Here is a 15,098-nt window from a genome sequence, read left to right as displayed (position 1 = left end):
GAAATAACATATCAAGTCAGTAATAATCAATAGCTGTTAAAACTTTTACCTGAAAAGCCAAGGAGGAAATTTGAAATGGAGGGACCAGGCTAGCAATATCCAAACCAATTTTAATAGTATTACAAGTGGGGCAATCAGCCATTATATGTTTCCCCATGTGATGTAAAGAAAATACATAGCAGCACTTATGAAATTTTCTTGCCTCCCAAAATAACCTACACCCAATTACCCCCTAAATCTAAAACCAATTAAAAGAAAAATTCTAAAGTTAGAGGAACATGGTACAGAGGCCCATGAAGATGCAATCAGCCAAATTCTGAATATGGATGACCCAGATACTTTGACAAATCAGTAACATGAAAAAATGGAGACAGGAGGACATGTGATCAGTTAAAAGAGACATATCACAATACCAAGCAGAGGCAAACCTTGCATGGATCCTAATTTGGACAACAAAACTAAAAAACACATCTTTGAGAAATATGGACGTGAGCTGAACATTAGATAATTCTTTAAAATATTGATTTTGTTAGCTGTAACAATGGTGTTGAGGTTATATTGAAAAAGAGTCTTTATCTTTTAGACTTCAATACTGAAGTATTAATGGGTGAAATATAGGGATTTTGATTAAAATTCTTCAACCAAATATGGAGGGATGATTGAAACAAGATTGACAAAATGTTGATAACTATTGTAGCTGGATGACAGGTATAGGGAGATTTATTATACTATTATTATCATATATTTAAGATGTCTGAAATTTTATATAATAAAATTTAAAAATATATTTAAAATAAAACAAATAAAAGTGGGGAGAGAGAACTGCTCCAGAGACCATGCCTTCTTATTATGAATCAATATTCTTTTTCCATTTTAACTTTTAAAGACTCCAAAGCTCACATATTTGGGAGCTTGGACTTTCCTTGGGTCAGTGTTTTTTCTGCTGATTTCCTGGTTCTCACATTTCATAACTTGCTTACCTGATACCTGGCTAATCCCAGGACATACTAGTTTCTGAATACTGAGATTCAAGATAACCCTATGGACTGTCTATATCCTTACTATGCAATGGCTTTTTAAGGAATGTTTGGACTGTGGTTCCTTGACCTTCAGACAATCTTACCTGAATTTCCTCATCATGACTCTGAAAGCAGTACCAGCTATGTACTTTGTGGGCCCCAGTGGAAAATGAAAATGTGAGGCCCCTCATAAAAAAAAATTATAAGACTTTCCAGACAATGACAACAGAGCATGAGTGTGAGGCATAGTGTGATGACATGGGCTGTAAAACCACGATGCCAGCCTTGTCTGAGAGTAGCTGCAGAGTCTAGCTTGATGTGTCTTCAGAATATCACAGTGTACACAGAACATTCAATTCTGCATGGCACAGATAAAGGAGTAAGTGAATGAGTGAAATAAGTTCCTGATAAATATTTTAATTAATGAAATTAAAACAGTGAAATACTGGTTTCTGACACGTGTATGTATAATAGCAATAAATCTAAGAATTCTAAAAAATTATTTTCAAAGTTGGTCTTTCCATATTTAATAGGGATATACAGTCTGGACATATTTCAGTCAGTGATTCCATGCACCTGGCTAGAGGTTCATATCCAGCAAATGTAACTGCACTGCTTGTTGTCATTTGAAATATTTATCTACCAGGCTTCAAGCCACTGACTTCTCGTCCCTTCTAGCCGTTCTATTAGAGCTCACTGATCTTGGTTCATTTAGCTTCCTATCCCACAGATGAGTACGATCAGTGACCCCATCTGCCAATCAATATGGCCCCGTCATGCTGTAAACTCAGACTAAATGCATAAGCAACATCTCTGCCCTTGGGGAGGAGAGAGAGAAAGACAATGAGAGGGAAGGTGGACAGCGGGGTGGGGATATTTCACTTGCCTATACCAGATGCAATGATTGCAAATACAAATAAGAAATAGTTCCTGCCCTCAAGGAGCTTTCTGCTAGAGGAGAGAAACAGAGATATAAACAAAGCGTTGCCAGAGTCTTCCAGGAGCTCGGATATACAGCTCTAGTTACTTTCCCAGTTGTCTTCCCCTTGTTTCTTCCCGTTCTTCCCACTGTTACCTAGCCCTCTACCCCATACTCACCCCTCTATCATTACCAATTTCCAACAACAATTCTGAATTTTGTAAAAATAAAACAGATGCCCTTCTCACAGGTCTGTTAGGGAGCCCTATTCTGACTGTTGCTTAAGATGTGAAGCCCAGAAAATGGGCATTAAAGGCTCAGCCAGACTTACTCATGGGAGGAAATGGCAGAGTTCTGTCACCTTCTGTGGAAACAGATGGGGAGTCCTGATGCTGCCCCTGCATTTCTGTCAGCTTTGCTGCCTCCTTGGATGGAGAAGCTCTTTGACAGCTCTGACCCACCATAATATGTCAGACTGTCTAGCTTTGTGTCGTTGTGGCAACAGCCTCTTGATAACTACTAGATAAAACGGGAGATACGTGTGAAACTCACAAGGCTTTGGAAGAAAAGGTCTGTAAAACTGAGGGCTTCTGGAAAGTCAAGTTTTCCAGCTGAGATCAATGTTCATTGATATGTTTAAAATACAACACAAGGCTTGAGTCTGAGAACTACATTGATAGTTCTTACTTTTCATTACCATATTAAAAAGTTTCCTTCCTGTTGTTTTCCACCAATAATTTCTCATCAGTCTTTTCTCTTGTATAGCTATTTTCTAGCTACAAAACAGATATATTAAAAGAACCAGTGGGGACTTCCCTGGCGGTACAGTGGTTGAGACTCCACACCCCCAATGCAGAGGGCCCGGGTTCGATCTCTGGCCAGGGAGCTAGAGCCCACATGCATGCCACAACTAAGAGTTCACATGCCGCAACTAAGGAGCTGGCGAGCCGCAGCTGATGAGCCCACCTGCCACAACTAAGACCTGGCGCAACCAAATAAATAAATATTTTTTAAAATACTTTAAAAAAACCACAGTAGAATAGATAAGTAGAAGGACAGAGGTTTTAAAATGTTGGCCTAAATCTTAAATGCCATTCTGTTACCTCCTTCTCAGCGTGCCTTATAATTACAAGTAGACCGATTTTTCTGGAATGACATTGTGAAGGAAACCATTCATTTCCTCGAGTAGAGAGTGTTGCTGCCTTCTGAGTAATACTTTCACCAGATGCTAGATAACATAATTGGATGAAATCACAGGGAGCTGAGACCTAAGTATTGGTTCCACCTGCACACAGTCCACACCAAGGGCAAAAAATGAGGATAAGAAAATGGACGGAAAGAGAAATGCCATATTTAAAAGAGGTCAGGAATTTGAATAATCTTTTAACCAAATCCACCTAATTCCACATAATTGAATTGAAATGACAATCTGAATTAAGATAAAAATAAGGAGGTATTTTCTCCTCTTTGGTTCCATACTTAGCGGTAGAGATGTCATAATTAGCTGGTAAATTGGCTTCCTCTATTCCAGCAAATTGAACCATTCAGGGATAGGACGGCTTCTGAATTATCTGAATGGCTTACCCACACTAATCATGAATATTTATGAAATCTGAACCTCACTTTGTGCTCTGTAAACACAGCCTGAATTATTCAGATTGTTTGTCTATATTGTAATAAATGAAAAATTCTCCTTGTACCTTATTTTTAGTATTAAAAAAATGGGCACTATACTGTTTTGGGTATAAGGACAAAATAAGACAAAGGCATTTACCTCCCCTTATGATAGCGCCCCATTAGCTGTGTTTGTATCTGTGAAATGATTTGTTTATGTTAAACATATATTTTGTGTTTGATGGTTCAATAGTGTTTAACCTATGGCTATGCTTCAAATTAGCTAAGCCTTTAAAACATATCAGTGATTGTGTAATTCAATCAGATAGCCTGGCAGGAGATTAATTGGAAACATATGTGACACAGTGGCATCTTAAGTGCCTGCCATAGACTAAGAAAGGATTTGCTCCGAGCTGTTTCGAGCTGCTCCAAAACTGCATGAGTTGAGCAGTGGTCAGCACCTACGTCCAGCAGCTAACACGGTCTCAGAGTCAGAGACCCCAGAAATAGGCTTCCACTGAACAGTTTAAAAATTAGGTTTAATGACATGGGATTTCATAGTTAAAGCAGCAAGAAGATAAGACTAAATGATCTGTGTTATTTTATTCCAAAGTCTGTGTATGTTTGTGTGTGTATCATATATATATATATATATATATATGATATATATATATATACACACATGTATATAATTTATATATACATAATATATACATATATATACATATATAATTTTTTTTCTTACCACAGTACCTGCAAAATGGCTTTAGCACACTAGTAAAATAAAGCATGCTTTATTTTGCAGTTTTTGCACACTTCTGCAGGCAGCTGGATAGCAGTTCATCTGGTGTAAACTGTTTTGTTTCAGGTTTTACTGTGCTGTGAGATTAATTGTTTAGATGATATAACTAGGATGCCCACTTCTTGAGTTGCTTGTGGACTGTATTGTAGTTTAAGACTAAGAGAGGAGTATAGCTAGTGGTTTCTTTGGGCTCTTTACAGTAATACTAGACTTAAGCCCTGGGACTCGGGTTTTCAATAAAGAAACAGAGCTAGGGCTATTCAAAAGAGATGCAGATTCTAATTCAAAAGCCATGTGCTCTATGCCTTTTGTCTTGCTATACTTGGTGTTGTTTAGTTATGGTGTTTGTGTTATAATCATTTATATTATTTATATTTAGTGGGGATTAAAAGAAGAAACACTTATTTTATGTGATTTGCTGCAGAACTTCCATGCATAGCTATTCCTGTGTGGTATTTCCCTTTTGGTCAGCCATACAGGGTCTAGGCTGGAAATGTTGACCCCCGTCAGCTGTGGAAGCAAGGGGTCTTCCAGGTCACCTGATGATATGATTTATAGACAGAATCTGAGGGAGATCTAACTGCACCCTTCTAAACTTACCATCTTAAATACTAACGAATGATGGGACTATCATAGTAATGTATGAAAAACTCTTCAGAAAAGAGAAAAATACCCTGAAAGTGTGGAAAAAACCGCACCCAGATGATTATGAATTGGAAATACACTGTCAGAGGTATTCAGCCCCCTCCCTCAACGTTGTCAAAATGTTCAGTAGAGTAAAAAAAACATGTGATAGTATTCTTGTTTCCTCTTGATTTAATTCTAGGATAAATTGGTACCTTTATTGACCTGCCTAGTTCCCAAAGCAGTGCACATCATCAAATCTGGATCAAGGGGAATTCAACGGGGGTTCAATCAGGGGTTCAGTCAGCACTTGTCGAAGGCACCGCTCTGCCTAGCTGCCCTGGAAGAGAGCTCATTAGACTTGTAAGGAGCCCATTTCACCAACAGAGGAGGGGTCAAACCCCCCTTCTTTTTGTTTCCTCACTGTCTTAATCAGCTTGGGCTGCCATCACACAATACTGCAGACTGGGTAGTTAAACACCAGGGATTCCTTTTTCATAGTTCTGGAGGCTGGAAGTCCAAGATCAGGGTGCCAGCAGGGTCAGGTTCTGCTGCGGGGCCTCTTCCTAGTGTACAGCTGCCTACTCTCTATGTCTTCACATGGTCAGGAAAGAGCAAGACTACGGAGGTCACATTTGAGTAACAAAAAGGGGCAAGAGGGAAAATATTCAGGCACTTTTTTTTTTTTTTTTTTTGCGGTACACGGGCCTCTCACTGTTGTGGCCTCTCCCGTTGCGGAGCACAGGCTCCGGACACGCAGGCTCAGCGGCCATGGCTCACGGGCCCAGCTGCTCTGCAGCATGTGGGATCTTCCCGGACTGGGGCATGAACCCGTGTCCCCTGCATCAGCAGGCGGACTCTCAACCACTGTGCCACCAGGGAAGCCCACGCACTTTTAATCTAAGTTTCACATACTATCAAGATCATGGACATTGGAATCATCTGAAATGTTAAGTCATCATCAAAGGCCTAGTGACAAACTTCCAACAGGCCTGGTCTGGATATCCTGGGAAAGCTGTCTCATCTGATGCTGTCTGCTTTAATTCAAAGAAATCTTTACTTTCAGGTCACCAGATGATGTTCAAAAGTTCCCCATAATTCCCATTGATATTCTTAGTTGCCTTTAGTTAGCTTGGTCCATCTAGTTAGCATGTACATGAGGAAGAACCATGGTTTTCAAACATAAAATTGGCCAGGGACACGGTAAGGGGGATTGCCCTCAAAATATTTGGATAACTGGGATCCCATTTCTGAGGTTTTTCTCTAGAGTAAGAGAATAATTTTCAAACAGCCTGAACAACTCAAACAGCCTGCAGACCTAGTACCAGTCAGTTCTAAGGGAACAGGCTGGTCCCTGAGGAACCAGACTGAAAGCTGCTCTGTGCAGTTCTGATAGAATAGCCCCTATTCCAAAGGTAACCTGGTGAAAAGCTGAACCAGCACAGTTCCAATGAAACAGCCTCTGCTCCCAAAGGAAAGGGCCAAAGGCTAGCATAGTTTCCGTGGAACAGTCTGATTTCAAAATTAGGTCAAAGTACTAAACGAGAACAGGGCCTTAACTAGAACAGATGAAGCCTTAAAATGGATTCCAAATAAAGCCAGAGAGCTTTAAAATGCAAAAAGCACAGACCCTCATATCCAGGAGAAAGACATGCCTTCAAACTCCAGGGTAGAATGAGAATAGTAGTGAATGGACTTAATTGGGTGCTGCACCTGGTTGCCTACCAGCCTTGGAATTGTTAGGGGTCCTCTCTGGATTCCCACACATGTCACCAAAATGTTGACCTAAAACAAACAGATTGCAAATTACTGCTCCAGCAAAAAATGGGTTTATTTGGGATCAGCAAAGAATTGCAATTTGGGGTCTGCAAACATAGCAAACCAAATACAAGTGCCCTGCAAAAATGAGAGGACTCTTTTATAGAGGGAGAAAAGGCAGTTGGGAGGGCTATAGTAATCAGAGTCCATGGCTTTTCGATGGCTGAGTTGTGACAGTTTCTCATTGGCTGAGATGTTGTCAGGAAAGAAGAGGAAGTCTTTCTTCTCCTTGTTGGGTTCTGCTATCTTTGTAAGGCGTGACAGGCCCTCTGGTCTCCTGACTCTATTTAATTGAGATTTCTCTTTATTAATTGTTTACACCTTTATCAAGTGGGAAAAGCACTTTATCAAGTACTCTTCAATACTTTCTTACTGAGAAATTTTATCATGAACGGATGTTCAATTGTATCAAGTAATTTTCTGTCTCTGTTGAGATCATTATGTGTTTTTTTCCCCTATTTCCAACAGGTCTCTGAATAATCAAGCTCAGAAAGCTACTACGCAGACACAGGAAATATAGGAAGCCTTCATGTTCTATGGGAGTTAGAGAAATCCAGAGAGAAGAGCCTGAGTTTGAGCTAGTAGGAACTGTAAGGCCATAAATTTGACTCCAAGAATTATTCATTAGAAAAAGAGTCTTTTCTCCCAATAGAGAGCAATAAAATCTCAGGGAATAAAAGAACACCATGACCCTAGGACTGAAAGTTTTCAGACTAGACCCTCCCCACACAGGAGTGAGAACAGAAATCTTGAGCTCTCTGATGAGCTGTCTGTAACCAAAAAGATTTTCCAGCTGGATAGTAAAAAATAAATATATTTGAAAAATCACAAAGACAGAGTCTGTTACTAAAGACCCTCACTTACATATTTTTCTATTGCCAAGGCAATTTCCACTCTCCTTCTCAATACACAGATAAGTCTATACCTTGGCTTGTTACATTAAGAAATTTTATTATTTGGTAAAAAAATCTTTAAGTCTCAGGGGAACAGAATAGCTACTCTTTATGAAGGAACTTCAAATTCATAATTCACTTTCCAGCTCAGATTGATGGAAGCTCTATTTATTTTATTGTATGTTATGTTGTAACCACCCCTCCCCCCTTCTTTATCAGATGCAATTTCTTATGGATTGTTGTGTAAATATTTCAACTTGTGACCTTAAGACTATGAGATAATTTTAAATACATTTGAATAATTCTTTAAAAAATTATTTTAACCAAATATTTAAAATTTTAAGTTAAAAATTACAATAAACTCTTAACATACATATATTCCAATGTATTTTAAATTATTGAGTGATATATTTGAGGAATGAGTGTTTCTTATTTAAAATGTGGCCTTGAAAATAGTAAGCCATTTTTATGATTCTCTTTAAAGGCAGCTTTCTAAAAGTTGACTACTATTTTTCAGTTCTCTGTGATGAGTGGAGACTATAAATATACTTGAAAATAAATAATTGGTTCAAGCATAGATTACACAGGTCACCAAATCTGGGTACAAAGTAAGTACGAGTCATACAGGAAAATTCACCACATCTTAAATAACCCCTTCAGAGAAATCTTTTGGTTTTGAGCCCACTGACTAGCTTGAGGAGGGGCAGGAGTGGCCCCTTAGGGCATGCAAGATACAGACATAGTTCTAGAAGAGCTGCCTTCCTGTACTCAGTGTATCATAGACTGTGGCAAAGGCTTCCTCATCATTACAGGCCTTCAACTCTCCTCACAGACTTCCTGCAGAGACCACGAACACACTTCTGACAAATTCCCCACAGTTTATTTGTCAGATATTTTATTCAAATTGCTCCCTTCTCCTTGCACAGTACACAAAAGAACAGCAATATCCTGGCCCCTCTGTACCTACAAACTGCTGTTTCAAGGGATAACAGGCAAATTTAGATCTTCATTACAATGTTCGTTTGTACAGCAGAACCTATTTATTTTCTCTACCTTGCTGTTGTAATCACCAGAACAAGAAGACTGACTCTGGATAAAAGTATTTATTTGGGGCCAGTGTTGCAAAAATATTCATCTGTTGAAATGGTAGGGACTGTTTACCACCGTCCTATAGGGAGAGGACTGAAAGCTCATTGTGTCTCAGCCACACAGAGCAATGATGATTATCCATGCTCAGGTGGCACCGAAAATAAGAGTATTTTTAAGTAAAAACTTTTCTCTGTCAATGTTTTCAAACAGGTAACAATTATCCCAATTTTCTTTCTCTTTTTGGAGCTGGAATCTCAGTTTCAAGTATCATCTTCCTAGGACCTCATATACGTCTTACTGATAGAGTACACTGTAAATAAGATATGATCTAACAGAAATACTAAGGCAAGAGAAAGTAGGGAGAAAAAAAGACCTGGAATAATTGAGGCTTAATTTGACTCTCATAAGAAATGTTGGTTCTTAGGAGCTAATGTACAGCATGGTGACTATAACTAATACTGTATTGTATACTTGAAAGTTGCTGAGAGTAGATCTTCAGTATTCTCAACACACACACACACACACACACACACACACACAAGCTGACTATGTGAGGTGATGGGTGTGTTAATTATCATGATCTTGATAATGGTTCCACAATGTATATTTATAACAAATCGTCACATTGGACACTTTAAATGTATATAATTGTATTTGTCAATTATTCCTCAATAAGGTTAAAAACCCAGAAATGTTGGTATTTATAGAAAAAATAAAAGCATTCTGAGATAATAACAATCACATTAACAATTTAAATCTGTATAGCTGGTACTTTATAGTTTACAATGTAGTTGCAAATTATGCAGCCTTAAAAAACTCCTTTTAGCAGATCAGGAAAAAATATATATTTCTTAAAAATTAAGTAGAATTCTAATTCAGAAGGAGATCTGGCTATTTCAGGGGATAGAATTCCACCAGAAGCAATTTCCTGTTTAATGTTGCTATTCCACAAGATAACTGGCCCTCCTTCCTTTTCTTCTGCTTAACCTTAAATGGAAGTGTTCTTGGTTTCTTCCTTGGGCTTTTTCTCTTTATAATGTATTCACATTCTGTTTCCTTATGCTTCTGACATCCAAATCCATATGCCTAGCCTAAACATCTCTCATTCACATCAATATTTACTAAGACCTAATGGTGGATATGAAAAGTAGAATGAAGATCACTCATTCAAAACATTCTAGATGAAAAATTTCCTGACACAAAGACCTGAGAAGTCTTATTGCTGGGGCCTTCAGATGGCCAAAAGGAGGAACTAAAAAAGGACCACAACTAGATGTTTAGGATGTCAGAATTACAAGGATGAAGATAGACTCTTACATCTTCCAGAGAGATAAGAAGTTACCAACAGGGGACTAAAAATAAAGTTGACATAAAATTCTTTATCAATAACACTTGACTACGGAAGGAAAAAGATCAGTGCTTCCAAATTTCTGAGAGCAAGTGCTTTCAAACCTAGGCAAAATAATGGCCTCTAAAGATGCTCACAAGCTAATATCCAAAACCTGTGAATATATTACCTCAGATAGCAAAAGGGAGTCTGCAGATGTAATTACGTTCCTGGACCTTGAAATGGGAAGATTATCCTGGAATGTCCACACGGGTTCCCCTTCTTTAAAAGAACTTTTCTGGCTGAGTCAGAGACAGATATGTTAGAAGAAGGATCAGAGAGATGTGATGTGGCATTCAGCCCACCATTGCTGGCTTTAAAGATGGAAGCAGGGGGCCAAGAGCCAAGGAATGCAGTGGACTCTGGAAACCAGAAATGGCCCTCAGTTTACTAACAACCAGCAAGAAAATGGGGACTTTGGTCCTGTAAGCACAAGAAACTGATTTCTGCCAACAACCTGAAGGAGCAGGAAACAGATTCTCCCTTACAGCCTCCAGAACAGAAAGCAGCCCTGCTGACACCTTGATTTTAGTGCAATGAGAACGGTGCCAGACTGCTGACCTACAGAACTGTAAAATAAATAAATCTGTGTTGTTTTAGGCCACGTTTAGTCATTTGTTACATCACAAGTTAATACAAAATTTATGCCCAAAATGTGAGTTAGTGTGAAGGACAAGTAAAGCACTTTTAGACACACACACAATCAGGATAGTCACCTTCCAATTATCCTTTCTGAAATACTCACTAGATAGATAATCCAGAAAAAATACAAAAAGACAAATAACAAGGTTTGGTAAACAGTGGAACTAACTCAGCAGATGTAAAAAAAATCTCAGGATGACAGCTGTGCATCAAGCTTGGAAAGCCATCCTCAGGTCATGTGAAAACCTTGACGATGATTTCCAAGAAACTGTTAAGGCAAATAGAATGTATTTTCTTTCCAAAGAAGATAAAGAGCAACTGGAAGATTTTGGTAATAGTGTGAAGACATTATATGACTTTATCACAAAAAAAGGAAACTGAGAGGCGATTAGAAACTGCAAGAAGAAAACACTCCATAGGAGATGTCACAGCTCATATTAGAAGTAAACTAAGATGTGACATGATAGTAAGCAATCCATGGTGCATAAGGAAATCCATATAACCATGCTGTTGGCATCCTTCACCTTAGAGTGGTCCAGGGGTGCCCTGAATTGGGGAATTTGTAGAGAAATCCGTGCGCACCACTTGGCTTAAAAGTGAACACTATATAACTTAACCCTGATGATATAAATATCTGTAATTGGCTTTCAACTTTTAGAATCAGCTATAGACCAGGCAAAGGAGACTTCATTATGCACCCAGGATGGCATTTAAATATCATCCATCTTGACAATATAGGGAAATGTATGTCTGACAAAACTAAGTAGGTGGGGATGTAGGTGGAGGTAAAGGAGGAAGGGAAATGGGTTGGTAATGTCCTTCCTCCTACATATGAGGCAAGGCAGGGTCAATACTAATGAATGTATAAATATAATAGAATATGGCAGTAGAGAAATACTTAAAGACAGAAATAAACAGTTACATCTGCAAGGTGAGATGAATATAGGGGAAAACGAGGAGAAGCTTTTTGTTTTTGTTGTTGACAACTTCAGCCCCGTCTATTTTATTTATTTAGTGTTATTATTATTAATATTATTATTTTGTCTTGTGAGTGTACCACCTGTATATTTTGTAAACCACCTGTTCATCACTGAAGACTCAGCTTAAGGTCATCTCCTGTGTGAATCCTCTGTTATCCGGCCAGAATAAGTAATCTCACTTCTGTACTCCCTTTGCACTGAACTCTATTATAATTGGACTTACCATCTTCCAAAAATTTTTGTTTACACAAGTCTTCCCTATAAGCTTTAAGTTCCTAGAAGGCAGAATTTTTTTTAAACTTAGTCCACAGCCTGGCTCATAATAGTCCTTCATCCCTCCTACCCTCCCTTCTTCCTTTTTCTTTCTTTCTCTCTCTTTCTTTTAAATAAATAAACAAATAAATAAAATAAATGAGCAAGCATTGAATGAATAAATGCCAAGTGAGGCCCCAATGTTCATGTCATCTACAAAACTGGATTCCCCAATGCATATGCAACAAATAACATAGTAAAATCAAGGATGGCCTTATATTTAGTAGTTTTATGTTTAATTTGAAGATCCTAACTTTGGAAGACATCTCCAGAAAGTAAGGTTAACTGACTCATATTTTATTTCCAGATTTCAAAGTTTCACTCACATCTAGATCTGCATGTCCTCATTTTTAAATGACCCAAAATATTCCCAACTAATACTCTTGTGTTTCATATTGCCTAAAAACCCATTTTAATAAAGTGAATCCACTTCTAGTCCTAGAATGCTTACTAGGAGTATTTTGATCCTAAAGGAGACAATTTTGATCTGAAATTGCTTTCATCTACCTTTTGTGCTTCAGTATTCAAACAGTAAATTTTAGAATGACTATGAAAATGTGGTTGTTCACAGAACAGTCACATATGAATTTTCTAATTTGTGGGAAGTTAATAGATATAGTTTTAAGCAAAACATCAAATCAAGTCACAATGAGTAACTGTACAATGAAGCTCTCCTCATATGTCTTTGCAGTACATCAAAACACTAGATAGAATAGAGAAAAGTATTTCCTTTCTAGGTCCAAACAGATCAAAAGGGTTCTCAAGAATAGACGTGGGGATGGTAACCCACTAGACACTGTACTTCTGAGGCTTCCGTCTGACTAATTACCATTTAAGGATTGAAGTACAGTCCCTCAGAGAAGATGCTCACATGACGTCACACGATGTGCCACTTCTTATGAAGATTATCTCTAAGTGCAAGAGGTGCCAAGGTACATTCTGCCTCTTGGCATCTGGCTGAACCTTTTTTGTTGTTTATTGAATTTTTTTTCACATCATCTGATAGTGGAGCCAAATTGTATTTTTGACTAGAAATAACTCTCTTTTGGAGAACATCATTGGTTTAATGAAGACACTCTTGCAAGTATTCTACAGCACAGCTGAAATTTCACTTACCTTTTAGCTTGAGGCCATTGGTTTAAGTCCAAGTTGACAATTTCAGCTTGTTAAGTCCCTGGTGGACAGACGTCCACAACATAAACCCATTGTACATAATCTTGTAATTTTGGCAGTCTATGCACTGGAGAGCCTGAAATGGATACTAATGCAGAATACATTATTCTGAACAAAAGATAAGGGGGCAAGTAAGAAGGATAGAAAACCCCTTAAGAGCAGTACAGAAAACATAATGAATCTGATATCTCTTTCCCACAATTACAATACATTCCTTTTAATATTGACATTTTTTAATTAAAAGAAAGAAGAAAACCACCTTAATTCTAATTTGACACCATAAATATGTAAAATATAAATAGTTTATACATTGTATACACACATGTTTATAAGTCCACTGATGGAAAATTATGCTACATAAATAAAAGTATCATTTTTACGTGAACACCACTTGTCAAGAAAATATTGAAAAAATCCCATAAAACTACACAAACTAAGTTACAGATAGGAGGAAATTATAAATTTAATTCCAACTGCATTTGTAAAATCAGTAAAATGCTTAAAGTAGAAAAATAAGGTTTTTTTCTAAATAAATTCATTGTAGATTTGTCAATAAATTTATATCATGTTTTGCAAAATGAGGGAGAATGGTAAATTTCCTATTTTAAAAATCTAGAAGTCTCATTAAAATAGAGAACTAAAAATGGTTTTATTCTTTAGCAAAATATTTAATGGAGAACCAATCAACAATTTTGATAAATTTGATAAATTTCCTATTTTAAAATCTAGAAATTTCATTAAAATAGGGAACTGATATTAATGATTTTTATTCTTTAGCAAAATATTTAATGGAGAACCAACCAACCTCCCATTTCAAGCAATTATTAACTCTAGGTCAGTCCTTTAGTGCAGGATACTTACTGGTTTTGATGATAAGAAACAGCTATTACCAATTGTCAGAGAAGTTAATATAACCTCATTTCATACCTTGCCCTGAGATTTGACTGAGAGGTATAATGAAACCAGTACTGCGGCCCTAACTATGAACCAACTTACTTCCAATCACAAGCTCTCTGACAGATGACTTTGGGCAAATCACTCAGTCTCACTGGGCTTCAGTCTCTTTATCAATAATATGCAAGTTTCATACGCTGTAGTGGAAGTGAAACAGCTGGAGCAGGCTGCCGACACTATCCCTTAAAGGGCAGAGAGCTCCACTGGAGCCCAGGTTTTCTTGAGCCTCGTAGGAAGATATGTTTTCTCCTTCCTTTCTCTGCTTCCCTCTCAGATTACCCTCCACACCTTCTCTCCAGACACACAGCTCTACCTGCAGAATGATCCAACAGCAGAACTGAAGACCTCTCATCATCTTGCCCATCTAGGGAACTAAGAAAGAACTGCAATCTCTCCAACTATGGTAGACTTAATTCCCCTTATATCAATAGTTTCCCATCCATTTATCCTTCTCCTTGACAAAGGACATAAGACAAGAAATGGGGACAAGCTAACATCAAATTTACTAGTTTTGTTTTCTGGATGTACTTTTCCGGAGTTCACTGTGGTGGTGAATATGATTTTCTCCTTGAAGCCTGGTCCACCGTTCCCCATTTGGCAAAGACCCCTCTGAAGACATAGCTCATACCTTACTTTCTGAGTCATTTCCTAGGGCCTCCCCAAATAGAGTGAAGCTCCTGTGTCCTCACTGAGTCCATATCTGGAGGACCTTTCCAACCTTCTATCCCTTATGAGTAGTTTATCACTTATTTTGATATCTCCAACACTTGTAAAGACTTGGTACAAAGTAGAGATTGCAAAATATGTTTTGAAAGTAATATTGAATAATTAACATTCAATATGGATTTTTTTAATGAATGAATGCTTTATAC

This window comes from Mesoplodon densirostris, chromosome 17 (genome assembly GCF_025265405.1).
Source record: "Mesoplodon densirostris isolate mMesDen1 chromosome 17, mMesDen1 primary haplotype, whole genome shotgun sequence".
NCBI classification, from domain to species: domain Eukaryota; kingdom Metazoa; phylum Chordata; class Mammalia; order Artiodactyla; family Ziphiidae; genus Mesoplodon; species Mesoplodon densirostris.
The sequence above is the reverse complement of the archived record's forward strand: the minus strand, read 5'-3'. Positions refer to the sequence as shown.